The following is an 11,096-nucleotide window of genomic DNA, read 5'->3' on the forward strand; positions in this document are numbered from 1 at the left end:
GTATCCTGGTGGGATACGCCTCTGGAGGCAAAGGATATAGAATTATGGACTTACAAACTGGTAAGACAAATGCATACCATGCGGTTTATTTTGATGAATATGGAAAAGTAGACACTAAGAACACTGTTGTGGATTCTTCTGATGAGTCAGAAAGGACTCAAGAATTTGTATATTTCCCTTTTGAGACCCCACAAAGTACTAATCTGCCTTCGAGTGTTACAGCACCCCCTACAGGCGACACAGAGGACCAGAACCCTGGCGGCACCAGAGACGAAGATGAGGACTCAGATGGGGACATGCCTGCGTTGGAGGAGGATGAGGAAGCTGATGCGGTCCCAGAACCAGAGGTCAGACGCTCGTCCAGAACCAACAAAGGTGTCCCACCATTACGGTTGTCCTACTTTGCAGGGTCGGCGTTTCCACAGGAACCTTCCACTTGGGAAGAGATACAGGAGATGCCAGCTGCAGAAGCCAGTCTCTGGAGGAAGGCCGCGCAGGAGGAGATGGATGCACTGCATCAGAACAAGACCTGGACACTCACTGAGCTGCCTCCCGGTAAGAAGGCCATCGGGAGTAAATGGGTTTTCAAGGTTAAGAAGGGGTCAGAAGGAGAAGTGCAGCGCTACAAAGCTAGACTTGTAGCACAGGGATTTTCACAGCGTTTTGGTGAAGATTACGATGAAGTTTTTGCACCAACTGTGAGGTACAGCAGCGTAAGAATGCTTCTAAGCATTGCAGCCTCCAAGAAAATGAGAGTGAAACACATAGACATTGCTACCGCTTTTCTACATGGGCAGATTTCTGAAGAAATTTATATGAAACAGCCCAAAGGTTTTGTGAAACCACATGAGGCACATTTAGTGTGCAAACTGCAGAAAGGACTTTATGGACTTAAACAGGCTGCTAGAGCCTGGAACCAGAAGTTGCATAAAATGCTGACGCAACTTGGGTACAAGCAAGGCGACGCTGACAAGTGCTTGTACAGTAAGTCAAATAATGGACAATTCTCATATATCTTAGCTTTTGTTGATGACCTGATTATTGCCACAGCAAGTGAGAAAGACTATACACAAATAGTAAAACACCTTAGCAAAGAGGTGGAGGTCAAGGAGCTAGGAGATGTCCAGTACTACCTCGGGATCCAGGTGGAAAGAGAAGAGGACGGCTCATTTCTTCTCAGCCAAAGACAGAAGATCCACGAGCTAATTGAGCACATGCAGATGCAAGACGCACATCCAGTCGCTACACCGATGGCTACTGACTTCCTGAAGAATCAGGAGGATTCGAAGCAGTTGCCAGACAACAATGACTACAGGTCGGCGATTGGTAAACTTTTGTATTTAGTTACCACATGTAGACCTGACTTAGCAAATGCTGTGGGGATTCTTAGCAGAAAAGTGAATTCTCCCACTGAGCATGATTGGGCAGGTGTAAAGAGGGTGGTGCGATATTTGAAGGGTACCATGAATTGTAAATTAAGGTTACCAGCCGTCAGAGACCCTAAGTTGGTTGGGTATACTGATGCGGATTGGGCTGGGGATAATGCTGATTATAAATCAACAAGTGGTCATGTTTTCATGTTTGGTGATGGACCTGTTTCATGGGGCAGTTATAAACAGAGCTGTGTAGCATTATCTTCCACAGAATCAGAATACGTTGCAGCAACAGAAGCCTGCAGAGAGATCGCCTGGCTTGATCAACTCATAAAGGACTTTGGGTTGGTGAGAAAAGGGCCTGTCAGCTTGCTAGAGGACAATCAAAGTTGCCTGAAGCTGACGCAGAGTGAGAAGTTCCTGGCCAGAACAAAACACATTGGGGTTAAATACCACTACATACGCCAGATGATCCAGGATGGACTTGTGGAACTATCCTACTGCAGCACCCAAGAGATGACTGCTGACATCCTGACGAAACCCCTACCAAGAGAGAGTTTCCAGAATCTACGTGTCAAGCTGGGACTCTGGGTGGTTGAATAAAGTTGTTTATGTTTTGTGTATGTTGTATTGCCTGAGAAGGGGTATGTGGGATGTAAACACAGGAGCAGTCAATGACAACATTCCTAGAGTGTACATGTTAGAACATGGGGAGGGATGTCTGTCCAGCAAGCAGGTAAACTTCCTGGGGACGGACTTCCTCCGCATGTGACCAGAGGTGGGTGTGGCCTCACCTGTGCAGGTAATGATAAAAGCACAGGGCAGGCAGCCACTCTCTCTCTTGCCTCTTGCCTCTCTGCCATCTTCATCTTCTGAAGGAGCAACATGCCCTCTTGGCTCCCAGCCAAGAGAGGACAGTACTATCTTCCTATAAGATAATTTCTAACTGCATGTAACCTTTTTAAGCCTGCCTACCTTCTGGGATCATATTGTGAACGGAACGTGAGTAAACTCTTTTATACTTTTATAAAGACTGTGTCGTGTCTTGTATTTTAAGAGGGAACAAAAGGGGAAATTACCAGAGTAATTATTATAGAGGTTCTAGCGAACCTGTGCAAGCGTTACCGTTGCGAACTTAAAGGGGAATGTCTATAAACTCTGCTGATATTTTGGGAACTTGTTAGCACAAGTTGGATAAGGATATAATTAGTCAATATATCCTCTCCTGCACCCCAGAACATTCCCACAGTAACAAGGCAATCCCTGTGTTCTTTCATTCAGGTGATGAAACAGCATAGGTCACTGAGGCAGAGGCTTCATATGTGCTCTTTTGGGTGAATTGCTGGCCCTGTGGTCTCCAAGTTCTAGAACCTTCCAAAATATAATTGGCGTTGAAGCTCAATGCTTTGAAATGTTCACTGTTGGAAACCCCAGCACACAAGAGTGGCTGTCTTAAATTGTGAGGAAACTGTAGCTACGTCACGGAGTCATCCTTGAGAAGGGAGATGAAAAGACGACGACTCTTCACAAGAAACAACTGTTTCCTTTTATTGTGTTACTGGAATGCATTTTTTGGACCAAATGTAATTCCAGGAAATAGTTTTGCTTTAAAACAAATCCCAATTTTCCTGGAAGTCAAAATTGAAGAAAAGATTTTGTAAGATAAAAGGGGGGGGGGAGGATAATTATTTATTTATTTGTTGTTGTTGTTGTGGGTGTGGGTGTGGGTGTGGGTGTGTGGGTGTTTTGTATGGGATGTTTGGGAGGAAACAAGACAGTAAATAACAAATAACAAACAAAATATTGATGTATGTAATTTTTATTTCTCAATTGTATTTTGTGGTAGTATGGTTGTAATGTTTTTTGTACTATAAAATCATTCAATAAAACAAATCCCAGTTTTCCTAATGAAGAATATGGCATGATCCATACTTCCCAGCATGTGCAACTGCACCCATGGGATTGAATTGAACCCTCCCCACCGACCCAGAGCCAGCCCACCCATGAGGCAAGGTGAGGCAACCGCCTCAGGCGGTAGGATCCACCGGTGCAGCATATTCTGATGTACATCTTTATATCCCTCTGTGTTCCTGATGTAGATCTTCATTCCCCCTTTCTTCCTTGGTGGATTTGCCTCAGGTGCCAAAATGTCTTGGGCTGGGCGGGCCCTGGTGCCTCCTGGTGCCAGCCCTCAACCAGGCAGGCTGACAATTTGTCAGACTTATTGTAATGTTCCTGTTGGCCCTGCTGCTGTAGTAGTAGTAGTAGTAGTAGTAATAATAATAATAATAATAATAATAATAATAATTTTATTTATACCCCGCCCTTCCCAGTTCAAAAACCGGGCTCAGGGCAGCTAACAACAAATTTAAAACACTTAATTGCAAAAGCAGCATAAAATACAGTATAAAAACATGAATAACAATAAAATTCAAAGTTCAGAAATCAATTTAGGGGAAATCCATCTAATAAGCATTAGATAATCACCAGGGCTAGCTGGCTGAATTGGTCCTAATAGGACCAGCAAGGAGACCAGGGGAAGAATTAGCTGTGGGGCCTCAGAGCGGGTAATCTTCATAAAAGGGGAGGGGGAGGGATACCAGTGGAGGGAGGCCTTCCGGCACCTTCCATTTGCTAAAGTGCAAGGCTGCCTGAGCTTTCTGCTTGGGGGTAAAGGCAGGGGTGGGCCAGGGGCTTGGCAGTTGCCTGAAGTCACCCAGTGGTGACATGGGCTTGGCCAAGGAGGGAGTGTTCCTGGAGCCCAGAGCCCATGCCAGGCTCTGACATCACAACCGGCGGCGGAATCCTGCTGCGGAATTCCATTTCCTAGGAGACCATTTGAGTTTTTTGAAAGGCTCCTTAGTCAGCTGAAAGTCAGTTGGAACAGTTGAAAGCCCTTCGGATTAACTGACTTTGTGGACATCTTCTGTCTTCTACCCCCATGGCACAATGTGGCGCTGGTTGCACAGAAGGCAATGTCATGGGCAAGAGGGGAGGCAGCCTGAAGATTCATGCCTCAGCCACATGACCCGTTTTTTAAAGATGCTCCTTTAAAAACCTTTCTAAATCTCACGCTGGGTATTACATGAGCCAGCAATTTCCCCAGGGAGTTTTTCTGGTGAATTATCTGAGTTTCCCTTTTTGGTTTACCATAAGGTTACCAGATTTTTTTTTTCCATTGAATCCGAGGACACTTTTCAACATCAATGGATTTTGTATGGGGACTGGTTTGTAAATCCGGGGACTGTCCCTGGGAAATGGGGATGCCTGCTAACCTTAGTTTACCATCAAAACGGGAGCAGAATGACTCTCTGCCTCAGGTACATTTCCAGCGTCGTGAATCAATTTCCCAACTCCCACCAGCCCCAGACAGCAAGTCCAGAGGGGCAGGGGGAGAGGGAGGAAGGGGGGTTGGAGTCCCGTAGCAACATCTGGAAGGCACCACCATTTTGGGGAGGCTTGATGAAGAAAATATCATGGTAATTTAGCATCATAGCCCTGGGTGACTGGCCAGGGCTTTATCCTGGCCCTGATGAGAAGTAGCCAGAATTAGCCACTCGCTGTCCAATGTGGAAAGTAGAGCAAAGGACCTTGTTAGTCATCTGTAGGAGAGCAGCCCTGGGGATCCGCTCTGCACTCTTTGCAAAACGAGACGTAACTTGTGGTGCCTTTTGTTTATTTAAAAAGTTGCACAGTGGTACCTCGGGTTACATACGCTTCAGGTTACAGACTCCACCAACCCAGAAATAGTGCTTTTCCTCAGTATCAGTGTAATTCAGCGCTTTGTTTCTGTTGACGTGCATAGGATTGTGTTCAATATTTCTCTTTTGCCATCCTCTGTATTCTCTCTGCTCACATATCAAAGATGCCAAATGGGTGTCAGGTGGCCAGGGCTTCTGCCTATGAATCTTGAAGCAACCAACAGACTAAAACCCCTGGAAAGCCGCCACTGTGGAACAAGGTAGATTATATTAGATTAGGTGGACTATTGGTCTGAGTCTGTGCAAGGCAGTGTTTATATACACATATTGCTAACTCAATACTGTGGAATTTGAGTCATTGTCATTCTATTGTGTTTTATTGTGGGTTGGGGAAAAAACATTTTGATTATCAATATTTTCCTATTTCAGGTGTACTTATTAAAATGTCAATGAGCAGGATATTATCAGCAGATCCTGCAGGGCCCTGGTCTCATGAGGCAGAGCATTCCACCAGGCTGGGGCCAGTGCTGAAAAGGCCCTGGCTCTGGTTGAAGCCAATCTAAGTTCCTTAGGGCCCGGGACCACCAGGGTGTTGCTATTTATGGACCTTGAGGCTCTCCGTGGGGCATACCGGGAGAGGTGGTCCCGTAGGTACGAGGGTCCTAGGCTGTGAAGGGCTTTAAAAGTCAAAAGCAGCACCTTAAATCTGACCCTGTACTCTATCGGGAGCCAGTGCAGTTTGAAAAGCACTGGGTGAATATGCTCCCATGGCAGAGACCCCGTGAGGAGCCTTGCTGCAGCATTCTGCACCCACTGGAGTTTCTGGGTCAGCTTCAATTTGAACCAATGCCTAAGCTGCTTTCCCAGGTAATGATCCCAGAGCATTAAGCGGGATGTAAATGACATAAATAAATGAGACACATTGTCTCTCCACCACTGAGCACTCAAGTGGCACTCAAAACAGAGCAAGCCATTTCTGTCCCCCTTCTGTCCCTGCCTTGCTCAACCTCCCCTCCCATGTATCTTCCCTCCCCTCCCAGGCTCTCTGTTGGGGAAAATGAAGGATCTCCAGGAGAAAGAGCCCCTCATTGAGGAGATCTGGGACCTCCTGCTTTCCCAGATAAGGATCCCAGAGCAGAGTGGAGAGGCTGGTGGCAACTGGGAAGGGGGCTGCCTGTGGGCCTCCAGTTGAGTTGGGCACCTTGATTTCCTGATGCTCACCAGGCTTGTTTCCTCTCCCCTGCCCCCTTCTTTCTTTCCTTCCTAACCCCCAGTTTGATGTGGGTGCAAGCAAAGAGGTCCAGCAGTCCGTCATCAAATTCAGCTTGCAGCAGGCCAGGGCCCTGCATTTCCTGCGGACCAAGCAGCGGAAGGATGCTCACTTGCGACACTTCATCCAGGTAAGCTGCGTGAGAAGAGGAGTTTGAGCTCATGGAAGGGGCCTTCTCTGCTGGTTTGGCACTCTCCTGGGGGGCTATTTTCCCATTCTGGGGGAGGGGGCAGGAGGCCTGTCCACTTCTCCCTGCTCTTCACTCCTTGGGCAAATGCCAGAGTGCAGAAGAACCAGCCAGATGATGTCAGTTAGGGATCATTCCACGCCAGATCACCTGATTTTAATACTCGACCGTGCTCTCACAACTCAGATTTACTTCAAAAAAATTTTAGTGTGTAGATGCCTATGAGATAGCCTTAAATTAATTTTTTATAGATTTTTTTTGTCCAAAATTGGGCACAGGAGAAATTTTTTAATAATTCTGTTTTCACATGCTTTAGGCTAATGCAATTTCTGCGTCAGTTTAGAAAAAACCCTCCTATTGTTGTTTTTTTGTCAAGCAATTGGGCTTATTTTGGTATCAAAATAAAGCTAATTTTGGTCTCTTTCAAAATAAGGCATAAAAATGGTATTAAGTGCCCCAGAAAAGGGTTTTGAGACGTGTTTTATTAAATAATTAATAAAGCTTACTTTTTAAATATTTTATAACCACAAATACACCCTTCTTATTTTTAAAATATAACAAGTTCATGGTTAGCCCATTCTACAAAAAAGTATGATACATGTGTTAGTTGTGGTTTGCGTGCTATGGCTTGTTGAACCTACCAAGGTACAAAATGACTCAAATTCACTTTGAATGGTTGGTGACCCTTTTCTGTGGCTCTTGGGTGCTAAACTATTGTTGTACGCCACCTCAATCTCCAGGTGGTGGTGCAAGATTCCAAAGGGATCCAGGGGCTTTCCCTAGGTTTGGTATCCTTGGAATGAGAGGCAGCCTCCTGTTCTGACAGCAGCCGTCCAGCTGCCCCAAAGGAGAAGCCCCTAAGCAGGCAGGAGCTGAGCAGCAAGGCTCACCCCACTTGCTTTGCTGCTTGTGATCCTGGAGGTGGCTGACTCTCTCTGCTGTCCAGAAACATGTTGTCTGTCTGCTTCCTTCTCTGCCTCTCCCAGGACATCAAGAGCTGCCCTGAATGCCACCACCACCCGCTAAAGGATTTCCTTGAGTCTGAGATGAAGCACCTTACCAGCTACTCTCTGCTGCTGAATAACACCATCCAGCACACTGATGGTCTCTCTGATGGTGATGTCCAGCCCTAACAAAAGGATCATATAAGCGTAAGATGTTTGCCTTATTCTCCCCCCTCCCCTCTCCCAGGGTGAATTACAACCATTCAAGCAGTTTAAAACAAGCTATAAACACAGAAATGAGATGTATTTTGGGAGATACATACCTTAAGTGTCAAAAAGCAGGGTAGAGGTATGTGTGTCTTATAGATAGATAGATAGATAGATAGATTAGAATAGCATTAGAACCCCCTAGAGAAAGACGATGCTGAAATAAATGTGGGGTCATGCTTTGGTTGCCTGCCTTTCCAACTGGCGAATCGAAGCCCCTCCTCTGTTCTCTTTGGGGCTTTAAGAGAATCTCTCTGTCTCCCCTCCTCCTGCTTTTCCTGGCAGGTGGCTGACCATCTGGAGAGGGTGCCAAAACCAGCAGGCAAACCATCATTCTGCCCTGCAGGCAGCCCCACCAGGTGCCATCTCCCTGAGGTTTCCTGGCCTGGGGTAGAATTTAAGCAGGTGTGCAATGGGTATTTGGGCCTGGAGAACAGGGCTGGGTGGTGGGCATCAGTTCCTCGCTCATTGGGGTTGCTTGGCCACCCAGGGAACTCCAAGGCCGTGTAGGAGGCAAGACTAGGAAACTTCCTGGGTAGCAGGCTCCCTGTTTGCAAAGAGCCTGGAAGCATCTCAAAGGCTGACCTTTTTTTATACTGAGGGTTCCTTGTCTCTCAGCAGAGGTGGAGCGGCTAAGAATAAAGACCCAGAGAATCCCAAGGAGAAGATCCCAAGGAAGCTCGAGAGGCTGGAGGTGAGGAGTTGGGCGAGAGGGTGTCCTAGCAGGCCAAAGAAACGAAGGTGGGGGCAGACCCTTGCTATTCCAGTCCCATTTCCTCCTCTGAATGCTTTCCAACATCTGCACATGGCCTCTGCTGTGGGAGGCAGGGCAATGAGTTGAATCTTGTGTCCAAACCCAGAGCCTGAGAGGATGCAGTAGCGGAAGCTTTGTGTGAGTTGGAGGGGGAGGACCAAAGTCAAAAGGATGAGAGACAGCAGGCATGGAGGGGCAGGGTCTCCAGCCTTGCCAGCCCCTCTTTGTCCACGCAGGCCAAGAAAACAAAATAGGTTTCCACTTTGAGCTCCGTTGCCATACCCCTCAACCGCCCTTGCCACGCACCCCACTATTTCTCAGTTCTCGACCACCCCGTGCCCACCTGGAGTCACAGGCAAGGGAGAAGGAGCTGGTCCAAGCCTCAGAGGGCAACATCTGCCCCTGGAGCAAGAAGCAGCCGGAGGAGGGAGCCAGAGGAGGGGTCCCCGTATTGACGCCACACTCCACTTAAGGGTCTTTGCCTGGCTGGACCACTTTCCTGATAAGAGGCCACATGGGCAGAGGAGGTGGGGTGGGTGACTTTTGGCCTGGCTGGACTGTAGCCAACAGGGCAGAAGTGGGAGCTGCATCCATGGCTGCCTAATATTTGGCCTTGGCCCCTCCCACTGTCAGCAAGAAGTCCCCAGGAGGTTTCCCATGGGGGCATGTGGCGGCTGCCCACCTTCTCAGGGGTACCTAACCCCTCCCCACTGGACTCCTCCTTTTGCAGGAGATGAGGAGAAGCAGTGGGAGCATTACACAGCCTGTGAATTGCTGCAAAAGAGGAACATCTAGCAAAAACCAGCTGGGTTGAAATCCCTTCTACAGCATCTTCTCATATGAGCACCAAAAAACCCACCACCCTGTTCCGACCATCCCCTTATCCCAAGCATCCCAGCAGGTCTGTGAGGTCTTAGAACAGTGAAATATACTTGGAGTCGAGAGTGCATTTCATGCTCTTTACTCAGCTCATAGTGGGAGGAGGAATGAAAGTTCCCCCCAAAGCATTTGCTTTATATACATTATTTACACAATGGGCTGCATGTGATTGGCTAATTCCGGAATTCTCCTGTAGGCCAATCAGGTTGTGGATTCACTTCCATCTGGAGCTGGATTGGGTGGCTCCTGCAGACCAATCGCAGCTTAAATGAACCAATAGTAGCTGTACCCTCTGGAACCAAAAGGCAGTTACTTTACCCTAATGCAAATACAGACAATAATAATACAGATATAAAATCCTTTGACTCAATACACAACACCTAGGACCAATCAGACTGCTGCATTCTGAATCCTATTGTTCTAGGACCAATCAGACTGCTGCATTTTGGATCCTATTCAGCTCAGTACATAACAAACAGGATGCTGCGATTCCTAAGACACAGCATGGGTTTCTCAAAGGCATGTTATGCCAGACAAATCTCATTTCTTTTCCTGATGGAGTTACAAGCTTGGTGGATCAGGGGAATGCTGTGGGCATAGTGTATCTTGATTTCAGTTCTGTCTTAGTTCCTCCCTGGCACGGCTTTGAGTACTGAGGAGCATTCCTGCACATTAACTTCAGACAGGTGAAGCTTTCCCCACCATTTATATCCCTGGCGGAAAAGCTTCATCAGTTCTAAATTTCCATACTCCAAGAGCAGGGCCTCTAGAAACGATTATCTCATTACCGCAAAAGAACTGCAACCTCTCCGGGACATTTATCCCATTTTACGGGTGGCTTTACAACAGTGTTTCCCAAGCATATGGGCCCCTGGTCACCCCCAAGATATTCCGAGGGAGCCCCAAGTGAAAATCACATAAATGGAGACCCACGGCATGGGACTCTGGGATCACAGGGGGAAGGGAGAAGTGAAGAAAATGGAAGTGACTGAGAAAAGAAAACAGAAAAGAAAATGATATATAATGAAATGAAAAGGGTGTTTAAAATAACCCTTTCCTTGGGGAATTATAGGGACAGATCTACCTAAAACATAAAGAAACTTATTCATGTATTCTACTACAGCAGCAAGAACGTTACTTGCCCCCAAATGGAAAGAAGCAGAAGTCCCAGCAAAGGAAGAATGGATACAAAAACTTACGGAGTATGCAGAAATGGCGAAACTTACCAGAAGAATAAGAAATCAAGATAACAATTTTTAAATAAAAGAATGGAAATGGTTTATTGAACATTTACAGATAAATTATAAACAGATAAAAACATTGGCAGGATTATTGTAATAACCTGCAGTTTTAAAAGAGTGTATATTTAAAGATGAATAAATGAGCAAATTAAGAATTTGAATATGCAGAAGATATTAAAAATAAATTTAAGGAACTGTAGAAGGAGGGGGAAGGAAGTCAAGTTTTGAAATGTCAAAATGATTGCAAAATTAGAGAAATGCATAAAATTAGTGAAATGTATAAACTTGAAAAGTACAAAATCAAAATACAGAAAAAAGAAAAAGAAAACAGAAAAACAGCGGGGGGGGGGGGTTGGAATCCTGGCTATGCCCATGCATGCAAGTCTTACTGCGAAAGGAGGTATGTTGCACATCACCTTGGTTGGGAGATTGGCCCTTGAATTCAATAGTATCAGCCTGCAACCCGCATACCTCTTGCAG

General features: G+C 46.4%; 2 long non-coding RNA genes across 3 annotated transcripts in view; both read left to right on the forward strand.

Moving 5' to 3' along the window:
- LOC309334636 overlaps window positions 1–11,096 on the forward strand; it is a 115,344-nt gene that overhangs the window by 74,186 nt on the left and 30,062 nt on the right. The gene's annotated exons all lie outside the window — the stretch shown is intronic.
- Window positions 4,414–9,362, forward strand: LOC309334615. Of its 2 annotated transcripts, XR_014153190.1 has the most exons (4): window positions 4,414–4,693; window positions 5,239–7,682; window positions 8,364–8,436; window positions 9,227–9,362. It is a non-coding gene; the product is annotated as an uncharacterized lncRNA (long non-coding RNA). The 2 variants fall into 2 exon arrangements; XR_014153191.1 differs by lacking the exon at window positions 4,414–4,693 and having other exon boundaries at window positions 5,138–7,682.

This window comes from Podarcis erhardii, assembly GCF_964252035.2.
Source record: "Podarcis erhardii genome assembly, chromosome: 2".
Classification (NCBI taxonomy): domain Eukaryota; kingdom Metazoa; phylum Chordata; class Lepidosauria; order Squamata; family Lacertidae; genus Podarcis; species Podarcis erhardii.